This window comes from Eublepharis macularius, chromosome 7, assembly GCF_028583425.1.
Source record: "Eublepharis macularius isolate TG4126 chromosome 7, MPM_Emac_v1.0, whole genome shotgun sequence".
NCBI classification, from domain to species: domain Eukaryota; kingdom Metazoa; phylum Chordata; class Lepidosauria; order Squamata; family Eublepharidae; genus Eublepharis; species Eublepharis macularius.
The window spans coordinates 120,948,476-120,967,153 of record NC_072796.1 but is presented as its reverse complement, the minus strand read 5'-3'; positions in this window follow the sequence as shown (position 1 = coordinate 120,967,153).

Genomic DNA, 18,678 nt, shown 5'->3' with positions numbered 1-18,678 from the left:
ATCCCCACCTTGGACAAGAGAGTTGCAGCTTCCTAGAGTTATACAGACATACAAGAAAGACATGCAGCACCCCCCAATGTCCAAAGGCATGCTGAGGCGCCTGTTCCAACACTCAGCACTGGGCATGAGTGGCAGTTTCCCAGATCATGAATTGTGAGAAAGTTGTTGGTGTATCTATGTGTGTAGGAGGGATGGGGGTAGATAACAAAAATCAAATGGAATTCCTCTTTTGCATTCTCCAAACCTGCTGTTTCTGTGTGTTTGTCTATGTTTGTTTATTTAACGTCTTGCATTTCCATAAAACTAGCAATTTCTAATGGTTCATTAAAAATGTTAAAAACAAACAAAAAATTGAAAACCAACGATTCAATAACCCTTTACAAACCACCAATAATTATAAGATTTCAGAAAATCAAATTAGCATCTCACTCAGAGAGACATGCAAAAAAGGGAGACAGAAAGAGAGAGAGATGAATGGTCATAGATCCAGAGGAGTTAGCTGTGTTAGTCTGTAGTAGCAAAATCAAAAAGAGTCCAGTAGCACCTTTAAGACTAACCAATTTTATTGTAGCATAAGCTTTTGAGAATCATGTTCTCTTCGTCAGATGCATGGAGGGCAGAAGGAAACTGGCCAAATATAGAGGAGGAGAGGGGGGGGAAGGGGGGAAGGAGGAGAGGGGGGATGTAAACAACTCCTTTGATATGGAGATGCAGACAGCTCCTTTTGGTGTGGGGATGGGTGATTCATACATGTGGTGCCCTCCATATCAGTGATGACCGTATGTGAAAATGACATTTGTGCAAAGTGGCATGTGCACATGTTTTGCCTGTTCACCAATATACCTGTTCCCATGATGGTATCTTGAAAAAGTCACTTACCACTTACCAGTGTATCCCTGATGCAAACGCAGTTCTGAAGGGTGTTGCTTAGCCAAAGCACATCAAAAGAGTATGCTTTTCTCTTCAGTTTATCTGGCAGGCAAAGCCTTAGTCACACAGATTAACAGAATTACTCCATTGAAATCAATGGTCTTAGATTGGAGTAACTCTTCTTAGGATTACACTGTGTATCTCGACTACATGCTCTCTGTTCTGTACATCACCTTTTCTACACTTTGCAATTTCTAACAGGAAAAAAAGAGATTGGAGTATCTGTTCATCGATAGATCCCCCAGATATGCATGCTCACCTCTATGAACTCCGATGCTGTTTGATCATCTTTCAAAAACCGAACCACTATATCCCCATACAACAATTCCCATTAACTATGAGATCAGAAATTCTTAGAAAGACTACATCTTTTTGAAATCCAAATGGGAGGGGGGAACCCTCAGTAAGATGGCTCATAATTTCACATGCAGTGGAATGATAGCAAAAAAGAGAAAATATTGCTGCATTGGCTTTTGCTTAATTATGGTAGTTTTGCAGACTAATGAGTTTGCAAATGTTAAAACAAATGCATGCAAATACCAGCCTGGGGCTGGAAAAAGAAATGCCAGGGGGAGATTTGGGCTGCAAATCTAGTTTTGAAAAATCCTGTCTCTGATTATACTTACACCATTCATTATTTGCTGGATTCAATTAATCTGTTTAGAATTCTCTTTGTTCTACCATGACATGTAAAGTTTTCCCAGAGGCACAGGAATCACCATAACTCATCCTGCTGACAGTCCTCTCTTATGCAGCCTTAAAAAAAAAAAAGAATATGCATACTTCCCATCCAGTAATCCTTACACTGTTCCTAAACTTGACACAGGAGTTTACCTGGAGAAAGGCTATATAATGAAAATATGCATTCTAATAGGGAGGCAAAGCAACCGTATAGGGCAATTATGTTGGATGTTGGATAGATAGGTGTTGGACAGATAGATATGTTGGACAGATAGATGTACAGAAACAGCTTCCCCTGCCCATTCCTGAGCATGATGCTTGAGAAAAAAGGTAAAGGTATTCCCCTGTGCAAGCACCAAGTCATTACTGATCCATGGGGGGGGGGACGTCACATCACGACGTTTTCTTGGCAGACTTTTTTCTTTTGTTACGGGGTGGTCTGCCATTGACTTCCCCAGTCATCTACACTTTACCCCCAGGAAACTGGGTACTTATTTTACCAACCTTGGAAGGATGGAAAGCTATGGGCCAAGCTACAAGTGATCTCATGTGATCAAGTGGAGCGCAAGTAGAGTACAAGTGAACAGGGTGGAATACATGTGAGTCTGTTCACTTGCCGTTCAAGTGTCATTTATCTCTTGTAGCTTGGCCCTGAGTCAACCTTGAGCTGGCTACCTGAACCCAGCTTTGAACAGGATCAAACTCAGGTTGTGAGCAGAGCTTGGGCTGCAATGCTGCAGCTTACCACTCTGCGCCACGGGGCTCCCTGTCTTTACCTTTTACCCCCACCCATTCAGTGATGCTTGAGAAATCAGGGTTCAATTTAAAAAAATGAAAATGAAGTGGCAACACATGCAAAAGTTACACAGAGAGAAAACTAAGCCATTTGTTCTATTTTGTAAAGAAGGAAGTCCTAAAACAAAAAGCAAAAGCACAAACAGCGTGCAGAAGGGCACACAAGCAAAATCATTAGTTACCGACCGCTGTGGAGGAGCTGGTTTAATTTAAGCTTTTTCTGCTAAAAAATAAAATCCCTCCAGAAACTTATTTCGTAAATAAAAGATAGGTGAGGAGATTATTAACCTAGCGACTGCTGTCCTCTCATTTTCTCTAATAAAGGAAATAAACTGCTTCTTGGGTTCAAGTCCAGTTGCAGTTCAGCACTGTGACAATTTTCAGGAAGAAAAACATTAGTCACTGAAAAAGAACCATCAGAGAGGGCAAAAACTGGCCAATGGGGCAATTTCCGCTGCACGTCGCAGGGTTTTTTTCTAAGAAAAACATGAGTTGTTGAAAGAGACCCCAGGAAAAAAGTAATGGTGGAGAAAACATATCATTTATTCTTTTAGTTTTTCAAAAGAGAAAACAAGATATTAGTTATTTAGGAAGCCCCAGGAAAGAGTAGTTTTGACCAACAGAGCAATTATTCCTTTGTTGTTGTGTGTGAAGGAGAGAAGAAGCAAGCAGGGAGAGAAATCTCAGTAATGATTGCTTTCTTTTATCAGGTATTAAAAAGATACCTATGTTGACCAAGCAGCAAACAAATAAAATATCACTTTTAAGCTTCTGGTAGGAGGGATAGATCCAGAGGAGTTAGCCGTGTTAGTCTGTAGTAGCAAAATCAAAAAGAGTCCAGTAGCACCTTTAAGACTAACCAATTTTATTACAGCATAAGCTTTCGAGAATCAAGTTCTCTTCGTCAGATGCCTGATCAAAACTGGGCAGATACAGAAGAGGAGGGGGAAAGAGAGGGAAGGAGGGGAGCATAAATCACAAGAAGGCAGAATGCAATTAGCATAGAGGCAATCAAAACATTCCTTTGCTTGGAAATGTAAACATTTCCTTTTGGTGTGCAGTCAGTTTGTAGCAGTGAAGGTATCCAATTCCTATGTAGTATAAGCCTTCGGTAACCACAGCTCTCCCTGCCAGTTGCATCTGACAAAGAGAACTGTGGTCCCCGAAAGCTCACACCAGGCGTCACTGGGCTCCCCCAGATCACGCCTCTGTAAAGAGAATCTGTTACCTGTGGTAATGTGATAACCATTCATAGTCTCTATTCAGTCCCCGCTTGACAGAGTCAAATTTGCATATGAATTCCAATTCAGCAGCCTCCCGTTGGATTTTGTTTTTGACTTAAAGGTCGCTGTGGTTCAACAGAAACCTTTCAAAAACAAAATCCAACGGGAGGCTGCTGAATTGGAATTCATATGCAAATTTGACTCTGTCAAGCGGGGACTGAATAGAGACTATGAATGGTTATCATATTACCACAGGTAACAGATTCTCTTTACAGAGGCGTGATCTGGGGGAGCCCAGTGACGCCTGGTGTGAGCTTTCGGGGACCACAGTTCTCTTTGTCAGATGCAACTGGCAGGGAGAGCTGTGGTTACCGAAGGCTTATACTACATAGGAATTGGATACCTTCACTGCTACAAACTGACTGCACACCAAAAGGAAATGTTTACATTTCCTCCAATTGAAAACATGCCTAAGGTAATAGAAAAAATAAAAGAGTTTGGAGACTTGGCAGGTTTCTATGTAAACAAAAAGAAATCAAAGATTTTATGTAAGAATATGATTAAACAAAAGCAACAGTTATTAACGGAAATAACAGACTGTGAGGTAACAAGTAAGGTGAAGTACTTGGGAATTGAATTGACTGCAAAAAATATAGATCTATTTAAGAATAACTATGAGAAATTATGGACTCAGAGCATGATTTGATCAAATGGAATAGGCTGAACTTGTCATGGTTGGGAAGAATTGCAGTAATCAAGATGAACGTGTTACCAAGAGTTATGTTTCTGTTACAGACGATACCAATCATTAGGGACTCCAAGCAATTTGATAAATGGCAGAGGAAAATATCAGAGTTTGTGTGGGCAGGCAGGAAGCCTCGAGTGAAAATGAAAGTGTTACAGGATGCAAAAGAAAGAGGGGGAATGCAACTGCCCAACTTGAGACTTTATTATGATGCAATCTGTCTGGTATGGTTGAAGGATTGGATCACATTGAAAAATCGCAAACTGCTAGCCTTAGAGGGATACAAAAAATTATTTGGATGGCATGCATACCTATGGTATGATAAAGTAAAAGCAGATTCTATGTTCCTGCATCACTATATTCGGAGAAGCCTCTTCACAATTTGGAAGAAGTACAAAGAATACCTACAAGAAGGAATTCCCTCCTGGGTGGTTCCATATGAAGTAATAGATCCAAGAACGGTCGATAATGAACAACAGTGTTTAACGTATAAGGAGATAACTCAAATAGAATCCTTTAAAATAAGAATAAGAACGCAACAAGAGATGTCTCCAAACTACGACTGGTTTCAATATAGACAAGTTAGAGATCTTTATTACTCAGACTGTGCGAAGGGAGGGATAAGGATGGAAGACTCAGAATTAGAGAAAGTAATTTTACAAGAAGACCAAAAGGAAATTTCTAAGGTCTACAAAGTGTTGTTAAAATGGTATACTGAAGATGAGACAGTCAAAGTGCAAATGGTGAAGTGGGCTATAAACTTTAACAAAGAAATAACAATGGAGGCGTGGGAATACTTGTGGAAACATACATTGAAAATCACGACATGTACCAATATTAAAGAGAATATTTACAAAATGATTTACCGTTGGTATCTGACGCCAAAGAAGATTGCGCTAGGGAACTCGAATATGTCTAATAAATGCTGGAAATGTAAAAAACATGAGGGATCAATGTATCATATGTGGTGGACTTGCGAGGTAGCTAGGCAGTACTGGGGGGAAATAATAAGAGTAATGAGTGAGATTTTACAATTTCAAGTTAACAAGAACCCAGAACTCCTGCTACTGAACTTGGGAATGGAAGACATCCCAGCACAACATAGGACATTGATATTCTATATGACGGCAGCAGCCAGACTTTTGTATGCGCAGAAGTGGAAAGTACAAGAAGTGCCAACTACTGAGGACTGGATTTACAAATTGCTGTACATGGCAGAGATGGACAAAATGACAAGAAAACTGAGAGACCTTGATCCAGGGCAGTTTAACACGGACTGGGGAAAGCTGAAACAATATTTGGTGAAAAAATGGGAGGTGGGAGGAGAACTGTGGCAGTTTGAAAATTATTGAGGTACACAGGAGGAGAGAAGTGACTATACCGAGGGGGTGGAGAGTTAATGGAAAAATTCTAAGCAACTTTATATGATTTTTAAGTATTATATTAAGTAGCAATAGCGTTGATACTATGAGAATTAATGGGATAGAAATTAACTAATCTATATTTTTTGGAAAGATAACCGTATAACATAGAGTGAATATATACATACATACGTAAATTCAAAGATAGGTCTAATTGTTAGACTTATGGTATATGTATAGATAAAGAACAACATATAGAACAGAAGCCTAAGCAAATGACAATAAGTGTGTATAATAAGTATGTGTATAGAAGTATTGGAATTGATGTATAAAGGGGGGCAAATTGTTTGTCCCATATTGAAGAGAATAGAAGGAGTAAGATAAAACACAGGTTATCAAAATGAATATTATTAGTAGTTTTAATGAAGAAGATAGATTAAGAGGATTTTATTTATATGACAATTTATATGACAATTTATATGTGAAAGGAAGTGGAAATAGTGCTTAGAAGAATCTGAAAGTATATTATAATAAACAAATAAAATAAATATGAAGGAGTAGAGCGAAAGTGGATAGGGGGTTGGAAAACTGTTGGAAGTCAATAAAAAGGGGGGGGAAAGGGAGGGGGTTAGAATTAGAAAAAATTAAAGAATGTGATTATAATTGTTATTATATGTTTCTAATCCAATAAAAATTCTTAAAAAAAAAAAAGGAAATGTTTACATTTCCAAGCAAAGGAATGTTTTGATTGCCTCTATGCTAATTGCATTCTGCCTTCTTGTGATTTATGCTCCCCTCCTTCCCTCTCTTTCCCCCTCCTCTTCTGTATCTGCCCAGTTTTGATCAGGCATCTGACGAAGAGAACTTGATTCTCGAAAGCTTATGCTATAATAAAATTGGTTAGTCTTAAAGGTGCTACTGGACTCTTTTTGGTAGGAGGGATGTATCCAAAATTTTCCTCCTCTGAATTTTTTCCTGAACAAATGAAGTTCTGCATTAAGTTGTTTTGTTTCCAAAATGGAACCAGTACAATAGCAGTTCTCCATTGTTTTGGTTTTTAGTTCAAAAAGATGTAAAACTGCAGCCCTGACTGCAGCAGATTTTTAGTTCAAAAAGGCGTGAAACTGCAGCAACTGAAATGAGTAGGTGTCCCCACACTGGCTTACCTCAACAGTACAGGGATTTGTCTTAGGCCCGTGTAGAAACTGGCTTGTTCGGGGACATTCCTGACCCCAAAGAAGTTGGAAAGAAAGACTTCTATAATGAGCAATAGTAAACTTTCTATAGTAAACTAATAAACGGATAAGGAAAGTAAAGACATCAATGAATCAATGACAGTTCATAAAATCAATAATGACAATCTTAGTCCTGGTGTGATTATTCCCTTCTTTTACAGCAATGGTCCACTCTCCTCTAATTTTCTTTTTGGGACCCAACGGGGGGTTGTGGAGTGTATGCTAGATGCTCACAGGAATCAGAAGGGGGGAGGGCTGCAGAGATAGAGAGAGGGAGGTTAGGATGAGAGCATGTGACTGGCCCAAGGTAACCCAGAAAGCTTCCAGGACAGAGTGAGGATTCAATCCTGGGTCTCCAAGATCCTGGTCCAACATTCTAACCACTACACCACACTTTCTCTGAAGGCCTCTTAAAAAAATCATGTGCTTTTTTGCTACCATTTTGTGACTATACCAATATTGGGTAGATCCCTCTTTAAGCTTTCACCTGGGGTTGCAATCAGTATATTGATGTCCACAATAAAAAATCAGAATCGACATTTCCTGTTCAACATGTGACCTAGAGAAATAAACGTGTCCCTTGTATTACGGAAATATGCATGTGAAGTGATTTGAACCCTCAAAAACCACTGTGTCAATGTTAAGAATTTAGGGTTGTATCCAGCCAATTTTTCTGCTCTTTCTTACTGAATTTTCCGTCTTACTACAGCTCCTGTCTCATATGGAATTTGTCTATGGAGATCTCATAATCCTCAGCATATCCTTTTTGGTGGTCAAAGGAGATCCCTTCTATCTTTTTTCATCAGTAAAAAAGTTGGTGAGATCCATCCCATCATTTATTATTAAGATTAAAATGAGATCTTCTACATCAGACCAAGGGGACATCTAAGTCTCAGTTATACATTTAGTCCATTTCCTTAGGTGAACAAATAGGTTACAGAATGAAGCAGACCCTCCTTAATGGGGGATAATTGCAGAAGCCCAGTTCGTAAAACAATGTCCTGCTTTTTTTGAAAGGGAAGACTCACACAAGCCAGGCATGACTTTTACTTGTGTGGGGCTGGCCACAGGATATCTACATAGCAGAGAGGAGGGGCTGCGCTGCTCCTGCACTGCTCTGTGGCAGAAAGAAGCTCTGTGGGCTTTTGAGTTCTCCATAACTCCGTCTAGACCTTTATGTGTCATCTGATTGGTGCTCATGAAAGGTATTACGTGGCTTGTGTTCTTGGTTTTGAATTTTGCTTTTGGACCAACTCAGCTGTAAACATCTTTCTACTTGTAGGGCATTCCGCTGATAAAGAGAGGAATATGAAAACTGGAGAATACTACGACTGGCAAGAGAATCCGTAGATGAGAGTACACGACGAGGTGAAAATTTCCATTTGGGCCCTCAACCAAGTAGACCTCATGCAACACCTTAAATTTAATACAACAGTGACTGCCAAGTGTTTTCTGTGCTCTCTTCTGAAAGGAGATGATGAGTTTTGCCTGGAGTTTTAGAGAGATCTTAGAGGCATTGACTGGACTTGTGTTTGTCTTGCAGAGTCTAACCAATTTATTGCCTCTTGCACAGAAAAAAAAAAACACCTGGGTGTAACTTCACCATTTGAATCTGCTTTACATCCAACACACAATGCAGGATTGTACAGAACTTAACATTATATCCTGAGGCATCCCAATCCCTTTTTATATATTAAAAATAGTTTTTATAATATCTAACTTGATGAAGAGTTCTGGAGAGCTTGAAAGCTCTCACATTATTATATGGTGTTTGGCTGGTTCTAAAGAAAGGTTGCACATGGATTGCGTGTTTTTTTTACTTTGGATTGTTCTGTTGCAGTATAAGCTGGAAGTATAAACTGGGGCTTGGGGAAAGAATCCCCCATGCCCACACCTACTGCTGATCATCACATTAGCAAGCAAAGCCATTCATGCATTGGCTAAGAGCAATTTGCTTGAGTGTAAATAAAGCGTTCCCCCTTTTTACATTTCAGTGAGTGTAAATACCAGCAACTCTATGTAGCTTGTCAGTTCAAACTGAGCAGGGCAGTTGCTTCATTTGCTGGTTTGGCAGTTTTCTGTTATGCTTAACTGACACCATTTGCACATACATCAGGGAATCACTCTGAATTAGCTTACAAATAGGCCAAAATGGTTGGTATTTAAACTCTGGCATGTTACCATTTGCAGAAACACGAGTGACCACGCACCTTTGGTATTGCCCAGATCTGACAATGTACAGGATTCTCTTTCCCCCTTGTGATTTGTAGCAGAATCTTTCAGCTTAATCTTAATTTGAAAGTGTGCAGTGACCTTTTCCAATAGTCTCTTGTTCATTGAAATCAGCTTGTATGTATCCCCCAAGGATGAAGCTCATTCTTCTCACCAACTGGATGGCCTGTAGGAGCAGCATCGCCATGTGCTGTAATCAACCAAGTGCAGAAACACAGGGAATTGTTTTTCCCTTGATAAGCGACCAACTCATCAAAACCTAACCATGCCCCATACAATGCAATTCTGTTGCTTTAATTCCACGTGAAGGTTCTAAGTGATGTTTATGAATAAGGCATGATACTCAGGTGAGTTCTGAATAGGTACGTATGGCTTGCATGTGCTACAAAAGTAACCTATGTACTTCTTTTGGAAAAAAACACTTACACTCTTTTTATTTTCCTATTTTGAAAAGAAGTCTTTTCATGTTATTCATAAATGAGTTTGCTGGGAACTCCTCCTGTCCTACTCAACAAAATAAATGTTATGAATGGATGATGGTCAAGTACTGTTATTTGAAAGGTTTCATACTCTATGGCGAGAGGCAGTATATTGCCTTAAAAAAACACCCACACAATACATTTCCAATACAATGGCAAATATTCTAATTGGGGATGTGGATTTGATCATCGAATTATGAATAGAATCATATTTGTTCTGTAGTGCATTGGATCCAAAGTGGACCCACTAATATTGATGCCTTCCCCTAAATTAGTGGGTTTTGTGCCAGCTCAGAGAGCTTTGTTACTGCCGAAGAATGGTTGAATACTTCTTGCTCACATAGAAAACAGCACAACTGTTTTCTTGCAGTTCCCTTTGCTGACCTACCCTGCGGTTGTGCTTGCCAGGGACAAACAGTGTGCTTGTACTTTCTAATGGCAAGTGCTGAAAAATGGGGATGGATTTAAAGAGGTGCTCAATACAACCCCCTGCCCCACTCACAATAATAAGCAACGTGCCTGCAGGGAAGACGAGCAAATATTTTGCTTTTGTCCTCTGAAATTCAGGAGCTGGAGTAGGGGGTAGGGGAAAGGGCAATAATTAGATTATATCCTTTATCCTCAGGGATAGGCAGCATGCAAGGTAGGGAAGTGAGTATTTTGCTTGTACCCTCTGGAAGGCAGACAGGCTGCTGGAGAACAGATGGGGAAAGGAAGACAGAAGCCAATTCTTTCTGCACCAAAAATTGGCAGGGTAAAACCAAGTACAATATGAGAGATCTGAGATGAGCAAGGGGATTTCTGTACATCAAAGATAAATGATGAGCCTACCATCTCTGAAATAATGGGACATCGCTGATTTCGTAGAAAAGCTACGTTACTTGTTTCTTTGTCGTAATTCTTAACCACCACCAGTTGCTATTAGCCTTACTCATTCCTGTGTAAAAAATGAGGATTTGTATCTTTTAAACCAAACAGGACTAGACAGTGCTCCATCCTGTGCTTTATTCCAGTGCTTAAAGTATTTTTCGCCCAGTTCTCATGCTGGGCTTGGAGAACACTGTTGAAATAAATGAAACCCAGGTTAAGATGGGGCAGAGTTAACTCACCACCCCCTCCATGAAAGTCCCAGCAAAGGAGGGAAAAATGCACGTACCAGTGTTATCAGGTATTCTTGTGCCAACTCCATAAGTAATTATTTTACTTGTCTTCAAAATGCTCCTTTTTACTTTCTGCCCTGAAGTTTTGAATGGAAAGTATTTTCCCCATTGCACCAAATGGAAATGAAAACGAAAAGTATTAAAGAATCCACATAGGTGTGTGTACATAGTCAGGAATCTTGAAAAGCTGGGTTGCTGATTACAAGGGAAAGGCCGTCAATATTGTCCAGCAATGCTGTCCTTCTGTCCATCCCCTCTACCAGCCCTGCAGCAGCAGGCACCATCTTCAGGCTCTGCAGCACCACCTCTGGCAGTACCTCAGCTATAGGTCCCTCTATAGGGCCCCAGGTCTCCTCCACCATTAGGCCAGCTGACACCCAAGCACGACCCTGGGGAACAGCCTGCAGCCACCCAGCAGACTCACCCTTTTCCTGTAGTTGCCCAGACAGCTCCACCTCATCCAGGTCCACAGAGGATTGTGAGAAGCTCAAGCTGGGCAGGCACAGGCCCCAAGCTGCCAAGGGAGCCACTGAAGAGGCTCTAGAAGCAGCAAGGGCGAGCCAGGCAGAGAGCAGACCAAATGGACTGGGATGGAGTTGGTGGGGCCAAGAGACTGCAGAGTCTATCCAGTCCTCCCATCAGATAGGCTGGGAGAAGACCTGTTAGGGAGGCAAGGTGGAGGGCCAAACTACAAGTGACGAATGACACAGGTTGGACACTTGCAAGCTTCCCTCAAGGTTTGATGGGAAATGTAGGCAGCTTGGCAGAATGTTGGACAAGTGACAGTTGAAAAGTCCATTGGACAGCAGTCGGAGAGCCAAGCTGCAAGACCAGGATGCCTACATTTCCCATCAAAACTTGAGGGAAGCTGACAAGTGTCCAACCTGTGTCATTCGTTACTTGTAGCTTGGCCCTGAGAGAAGAGCCAGGGAGGTGGGGCAAGTTAAAGGTTCCTGTGAAGTCTGAGGAGGAAGTGCAGGGAGAGGCAGCTGGAGCACGCTGCCACTCCCAGGGCAAGAAAAGGAACAAATTGGTGCAATCCCCTTCCCTGCCCATCTCAGGCTGGAGGACACCTGCTTGGGGAGCTGGCAGGATGGCAGACCATCAGAGGGGGCACCAGTGAGGGAGGACCCTCTTTCTCTCTTACACACACACGTATATACCTTCCAAAGAACTCACATAACTCAGGGATGGAGTTTGTTAACAGTCTTGCTCCCCCCACATATGTTCAGACCTCCCCCCAGGCTATCATGTGGAAGACCTCAATTCTATTACTTTCCATATGAATACTGCATCTCTAAAGCTCTATACTTTTACATTATTATCAACTGAAGTGTGATATTTGTAGGTGAACAGTAAATGCTTTGAACAAGCCTAGGCCCTAAGACAAATGTTATCTGTTGCTAAAAAGCATATTTGTGTCATTTTTGGGTTACTTAACACTATGAAATGGGGACTTCAAAGAGACATAGAGTGGGCAAAACTCTTTGAAGTTGTCTAGACGTAATGACTCAGAATTACCATTTCAAAGGGGCTTTATCATTACAGATAAAACGGAGCAATTCTTTCAAAACCAAATAATCCAGACCTTAATCGAATAAATGGAGAAATCTCCAAAAGATTAGCAGAATCAAGTGGCGTAATTTTATTGTTCCCCCAAGGGAATATTATGCCATACAGGTCAAATATTATTTAAGCAATGCTCAAGTACCAAAATATTGTAATTTTTATATATAACTGTCAGATCAAGAGGTCTTATCGTTGAGGATGATGAGCCCTGTTGGAAAATTGTATCTAGGGGCAAACATCTCAAGACTTCCTACACTGACAGTGCAATCCTAAGCAGAGTTACTCCAGTCTAAGACCATTGAAATCTATGGGCTTAGACTGGAGTAACTCTTCTTAGGATTGCTCTGTGAATGGCTTGGAAACTTAAACCTTAACATTTTTCTCATCTTGAAGAAAGATATGCTGAAATCCTAATGAAAAGCTTACTAAAACATACAAGGCTTCATTCAAGCCCACTTAGGGTATAAATCCCATCAAACTGAATGGGACTTCATTCTTAGTCTATTTATTTTTAGATCTATATCCTACTCTATGATCTGAGAGAGGATTATAGCAGCTTGTTATAGAATTCAAATATTTGTGTTCCCAAGTTACTCGCCATCTAAAAAGGTCCATCTGAAATAACAGTGACATTTTATAGACATAAATCTTTTTAACCTCCCTCTCCCTACAGATCCATACATAATACTTCCTATCATCCATCAGTATGCAGACAATTGCTAAAGGGCCATTTGTTGAAAACATGCTGTAGATTGGGGATGGGATTAATAGAAACCTTCAGGGACCTACTAGAACTGTCCCAGTTCTGTCCTGATAGCTCCTCTGCTGTTGTCAGCATCTCATGTTTGGAGGGCATATCAGGATGAGGGACATGATCTCTTAGAAGGGACCATTTCCATGGATGATGGACCTTGTACTGAAGATAACCCTCTGTGGTTGGGAGGAGGTGGGTGTTTTCGTAGTGGGTGATTTGATTATTAGAATATAGAGACCTGCCTGCCTAGTGCAAAGGTTGCAAACATCATGAGTTTAGATAGCCTGATTGTAATTGGAGAAGTCAGCGGTCGTGGTGTGTTGTCACCAATGACACTGGGAAATGGAATCTTGTTGTTACTTAAATAAAAGGGGGGTCTCCTTGGGAGTTGGGGGAATTAGCAAGGAGAGGGTGTAACTAAGCAATATTCTCCACCTGTGTATATGGAGATCATATAAAAACATGTGGATGTTCAACAAAAAATGGTTTTTATTAAAGGGGGTAGCAAGAGCAAACACACAGGAAATCACATACAACATAGAAACAGAGCTAACTAGAAAAACAGGAAGGAAAAGTGGTTAGGATTGCAGGGTTGGGTGATAATTAATAGTCCAGAAGAGAGGGGACGTTTGTGAAGAAGAGCAGCTTGAAGAAAGGGGCTCAGACGTGTAGTCTGAGGGTGCGTGGGTAGGTCCAGAATGCACACAAAACTATGGAAGAAGGTAGCCCAGTTATACTGTGGAACATACTCTGGGGCAGGATAGCATCTTCTGCCCCCAAACAATAACTTAATGGCTATCTCTGGAGGTGAGACAATAAAACTGGAAAAAGGTTTGATTAAACCTTTCTGGGTGTTACTAAAGGTAAAAAGGTGCTTGATGACCCATGATGGCTGGACAGATGGGGCTTATCAGATCCCTGAATAGCCCAGATGGGGGAAGTAGATAAGGAAAGATCGGCAGGGTGTGGTGGTGATTAATTCAGGAACTCTGGGAAGACCATATTGTCTTAGGATCTTTGCACATCTCCAGGGGTGTGGGGCTGATGGGTAGTCTCACCCCATGACTCACATGTCAGCAATTTTCCAACTCCCAGTTGGGGGGTTGGCAGCCATTTTCTGCATTGCTAGGCAGCGTTTCTGTGTTTAAAACACATGAGGAGAGGGGCTTATGATATAGCCATAGCATAAGGGCAGGTTTGATTATAACACTGTGAGGGGAAAAAATAGGTTACTAGGTAGCAAGTTAAAGGCCAGGACATCAAAGGTAGTTTTCTCAAAATTACTACTGGTTCCATGCTAGACAGGCACAGGTTAGAAGTATCAGTGCATGGAAGAGAAAGTGGACGCAGGAGGAAGGATTTAGGTTTGTTAGACACTGGGAAACTTTCTGGGACGAGCCAAACCTATACGAAAGAGACGAGTTTCACTTGAACCAAAAGGGAACAACAGTGCTGATGCTTAATATTAAAAAGATATCGGAGCAGTTTTAGACTAATCCTAGGGGGAAAGCCAACAGCAGCTGGGGAGCCTCTAGTTTGGGACAACTCAGTACAAAAAAAATGATGATATAAATGTTTAGCCCATCATTGACAGGAGCACAATAGAATTTGAGAGTGAGAGTAGAATGATAAAGGGCTCTCCTTACGTTCTTAAACAGAGGTCAGATCCTGGAATGATGGTGATGGTGTCTCTGGAGCTTTGCCCAAAAGGCAGGTAGACCTTTATTCATAGGTCATCAAATGCTTCTCCATTCCAGCAGAAACACTGTCAATGGTAAGATTTGAGTTCAGAAATACCTTACAGACCAACAAGATTTTCCGGGTATAAACTTTCGGGAGTCAGCTTTGATGCTTGAAAGTTTATACCTTGGAAATCTTCTTAGTCTTTACGGTACTACCAAATTGAAATCTTGCTGATCTACAGCAGACCAAAATGGCTACCTACCCAAAACTGTCAATGGTATAAGATAAAAAATGTGAGCAAGCATAACATAGTGTGGTGTAGCAGTTAGAGTGTTGGACTAGACTCTAGAAGGCCCTTGCTTTAAATCTCTATGTTCCCATGAAGTTCATTTTTTGACCCTGGCCAGTCATTCTCTTCTCAGAGTTGCTGAGAGAACAAGATTGGGAAGGGAGAGCCTCTTCAGCAGACAAATTAACCTTGTTCAACACTCATGATCAGATTATGAGCCCATCAGAGGTACGTTTGGATTGCATTGAACAGTTTGAACAGCTGCTGAATGCTAAGTTTGCAGCTGCCTGTTGATCGGAAGATAATTTTCAGCTAATCCGGGGGATTCTAATTCACCCTGTCCCCTCAGCTAAATAGCTACAAAATGAAGATGCAAAAGGGAGCTACAAGTTGGTCAAGGACAAAAGTAATGCTTTTAACCTCTGCACTGAAAGAGAGAGAGAGGGAGAGTTCATTGCTCTTCCATCCCTTTCAAACTGGGCATGGACAGAAGCACCGTTTGTAATGTCTGCATTGCAACAAGGGGGTGGAAGGAGCTGGTTTCACTTCCCCCTTCAAACAGGGTGGAGACAGATGAAATGCTTCTGAGCTGGAGGAGAAAGATTCCATTTATCTGCTTTTTTATGCGTCCTGCTACTTTTCTGGTGTGGAGTGTTGGAACAGGTGACTCAGCATGCCTTGGACATTGGGAGGCACTGCATGTCTCTCTTATATGTCTGTATAACTCTAGCAAGCTGCAACTCTCTTGTCTAAGGTGGGAATGCCTCCTGACTCCTCCTCCTTGCCTCTATGCCTTTTGGGAAATCTCTTCTTCCCTCATGGTTTTCCAAGAAGAAGGATGTAAATCCCCGATGCTCCACACGGAGCTCTTTTGTCCACACATCCACACTTCCAGCCTCGATGCCTACTTTTCAAGCCGTGGTCTTAGAACAGGAATGCAACTCTTTAGATTAGGATCTTTCCCCTTTTACTACAAGATATTGATATAGAAGAAATCTACCACATTAAAATTTTTCTTTGTATGGTGGGATAGGGATCTACCTCTTCAAGATCCAGGGCTGCTGCCAGGCTCTGGGCCAAGCTATTATTTACTACTGGATGGTAATGAACAATGAACACCATTTTTGCTTTTTTTTCTGTTCGTACCCATATCTACGTCTCAGGCAGCCCATTCCATAAGGTGAGAAATATCACAGAGAAACCATGTGTGTGGACAGCTGTTGATTTTGTCCAACTGCAAGGCAATATCTGCAGAAGGTCTTATCCAGATGAGTGAAGCTGCTATGGAAAGGCGATTGGACAGATATGAGGGGCCAAGGCCATGAAGGACTTTGAATGTGATAGTTACGATCTTGAATTGATAACTGGCAACTGATTGGAGTGACTGCAGAATGGAGTGACTGCAGAATGGGAGTGATATGCATGCTCTATCTAGCTCCTGAAAATAAACAAACTACAGCGTTCTGCACCAGCTGGAGTTTCTGAGTCAACTTTAGGGGAGGTCTATGTAGAGTGCATTACAGTAGTCTAGTCTACAGTAGTCTAGTCATACTGTGGCTTGAATCCAAGTGGCCAGATCAGCTGTGTCAAGACAGGCTAGTCTGAGTTGGAAGAAGGCCTTTTTTGCAGCTGTATTTACTAGTTTCTCTATCAGCAGTGCTGGGTCTAGTAAAACGCCTAGGTTCTTAACTGAGTGAGCCAGGTCAAATGAACCCCATCAAACGTCAGAAGCACAGTATGATTGCTATAAGATTCCTTTGGTGTGCAGTTTTATCGATATACATGTGTGCTTGAGTGCCTTGTATCATTTCAGAAATTCTTCCAGTTAAACTGGAATTCAGGAGGCATGGAACTCAGTGCAGAGCAAAATTCTGAACAGTGAAGGAATAGAATGGGGAAAATCTGTTCCTACATAGATGGTATTGTTCCAGTATAAGTAGAACAGTGCCACGGCTGAGCAAAGCCTCTTTTAACCAGCCTGGTACTGTGATGTCACAAAAGCACAAGGTCATGGAACGGAGTCACTTCCTTCTTCCATCTGGTCATACCAGAACTGCAAGATCAAGGCTTTACCTTCACATTTCATCACTATGATGCGGGGACAGATATAAAAACAAATACTCCAGCTGTCCATATTGTGCCGGGATAGCCTGTTCTCTTTTCCCTATCCCAGATAAGTCACTGTATTTGATTGTATTTTGGTGATGCCACATTCAAATTTTGTCGGTGTGATTTGCTACTATTGTCATTCTTCAGGGTTCAGCTCCTCCAACTTCAGCTACAGAGGTTCATTGTCTTGTGAGGCTAGTTGCTGTACTAGATGTTTTTACATCAGGATTTGAGTCCTTTTGGCACCTTAGAACTCAACAGGATTTTCAGGGTATAAGTTTTCAAGAGTCAAAGGTCCCTTCTTCTTTAGGGAGCTTTGACTCTCCAAAGCTTATACCCTGAAAATCTTGTTGGTTTCTAAGTTGCCTGCCACTGGACTCAAAACCTGCTTTTCAGCAACCTATCTGAAATGATCTAGGTTTTTTAAGTTGCTCTCTCCCTTTCTCTCGCATCCATTCCTCATTCTGGTAGTCTCTGGACCAAGAAATATTACTGCTACTGACTGATCCACTGGTGAAGAGGACTGAGTTAACTCTCAACAATGAACAAGGAGAAGATGGGCCCTCTTTCTTTAACCCTGGAAGTGCTGGGGGACCATGCCATGGCTATGGGCTGGATTTTTGCCAGGAAGCCAGATTCTATCAACAAGAGGATACATTAGTACAAGTTTCAGAGATGAAATCTGTGCATTAACAGAACATTGCCAAAGATGGTAAGCTTCATAACTTTATTTTCTGCTTGTGTGATTGATAGCCCATTTGCAGATGTACTGTTAGATTTTTCTATTTTTAAAGATGGTTGTCTGTGAAGAAGCATATTTGGACAGAGAAGATGAACAGAGATGTTTCTATAAGCGAGTCCACTGTTTGTATCTAAAATAAGAGAAATGGCAATTGCCAAGCTGCAGCTTTTTAATTCATTTCACAGACAGAAGAGGAATATATGATTCACAAAAGACCATGTAGCCAAGCATGTAATTCTTTATTTGTAAGATAAGGGTGGCCAAAATATCCTGGTCTATTTAATAGTTGAATGATTGATTATAACAATGGGTGACATAAATACAGATTGTAATTGAGATTATAAACTCTTTAAGGCAGAGATCTCTCTTAGAGCTGCTGTAGCATAGTGGTTAAGTGGTTAGGTTGTGAAGCAGCACTCTGCTGGTTCAAATCCCACTACTGCCATCAGGGCTGGTGCCAGAGTTTCTGGCACCTGAGGCCGGGGGCAGCTTCAGGGCTGTTGCCGCCCCCATGTGCATGCACAAATTGCACACGTGCACCTGAACTGTGTGATGATGTCACTGCATGTGACATCATCACACAGAATGCCGCTGTGAGCCAGCCCCATTGGTGCAGCAGGCAGCTGGGACAGCGGACGGGTGGCCTTTCAGCCCTCCTGCACCGCCCCGGCTGCCTGCTGTGCCTGGCCTG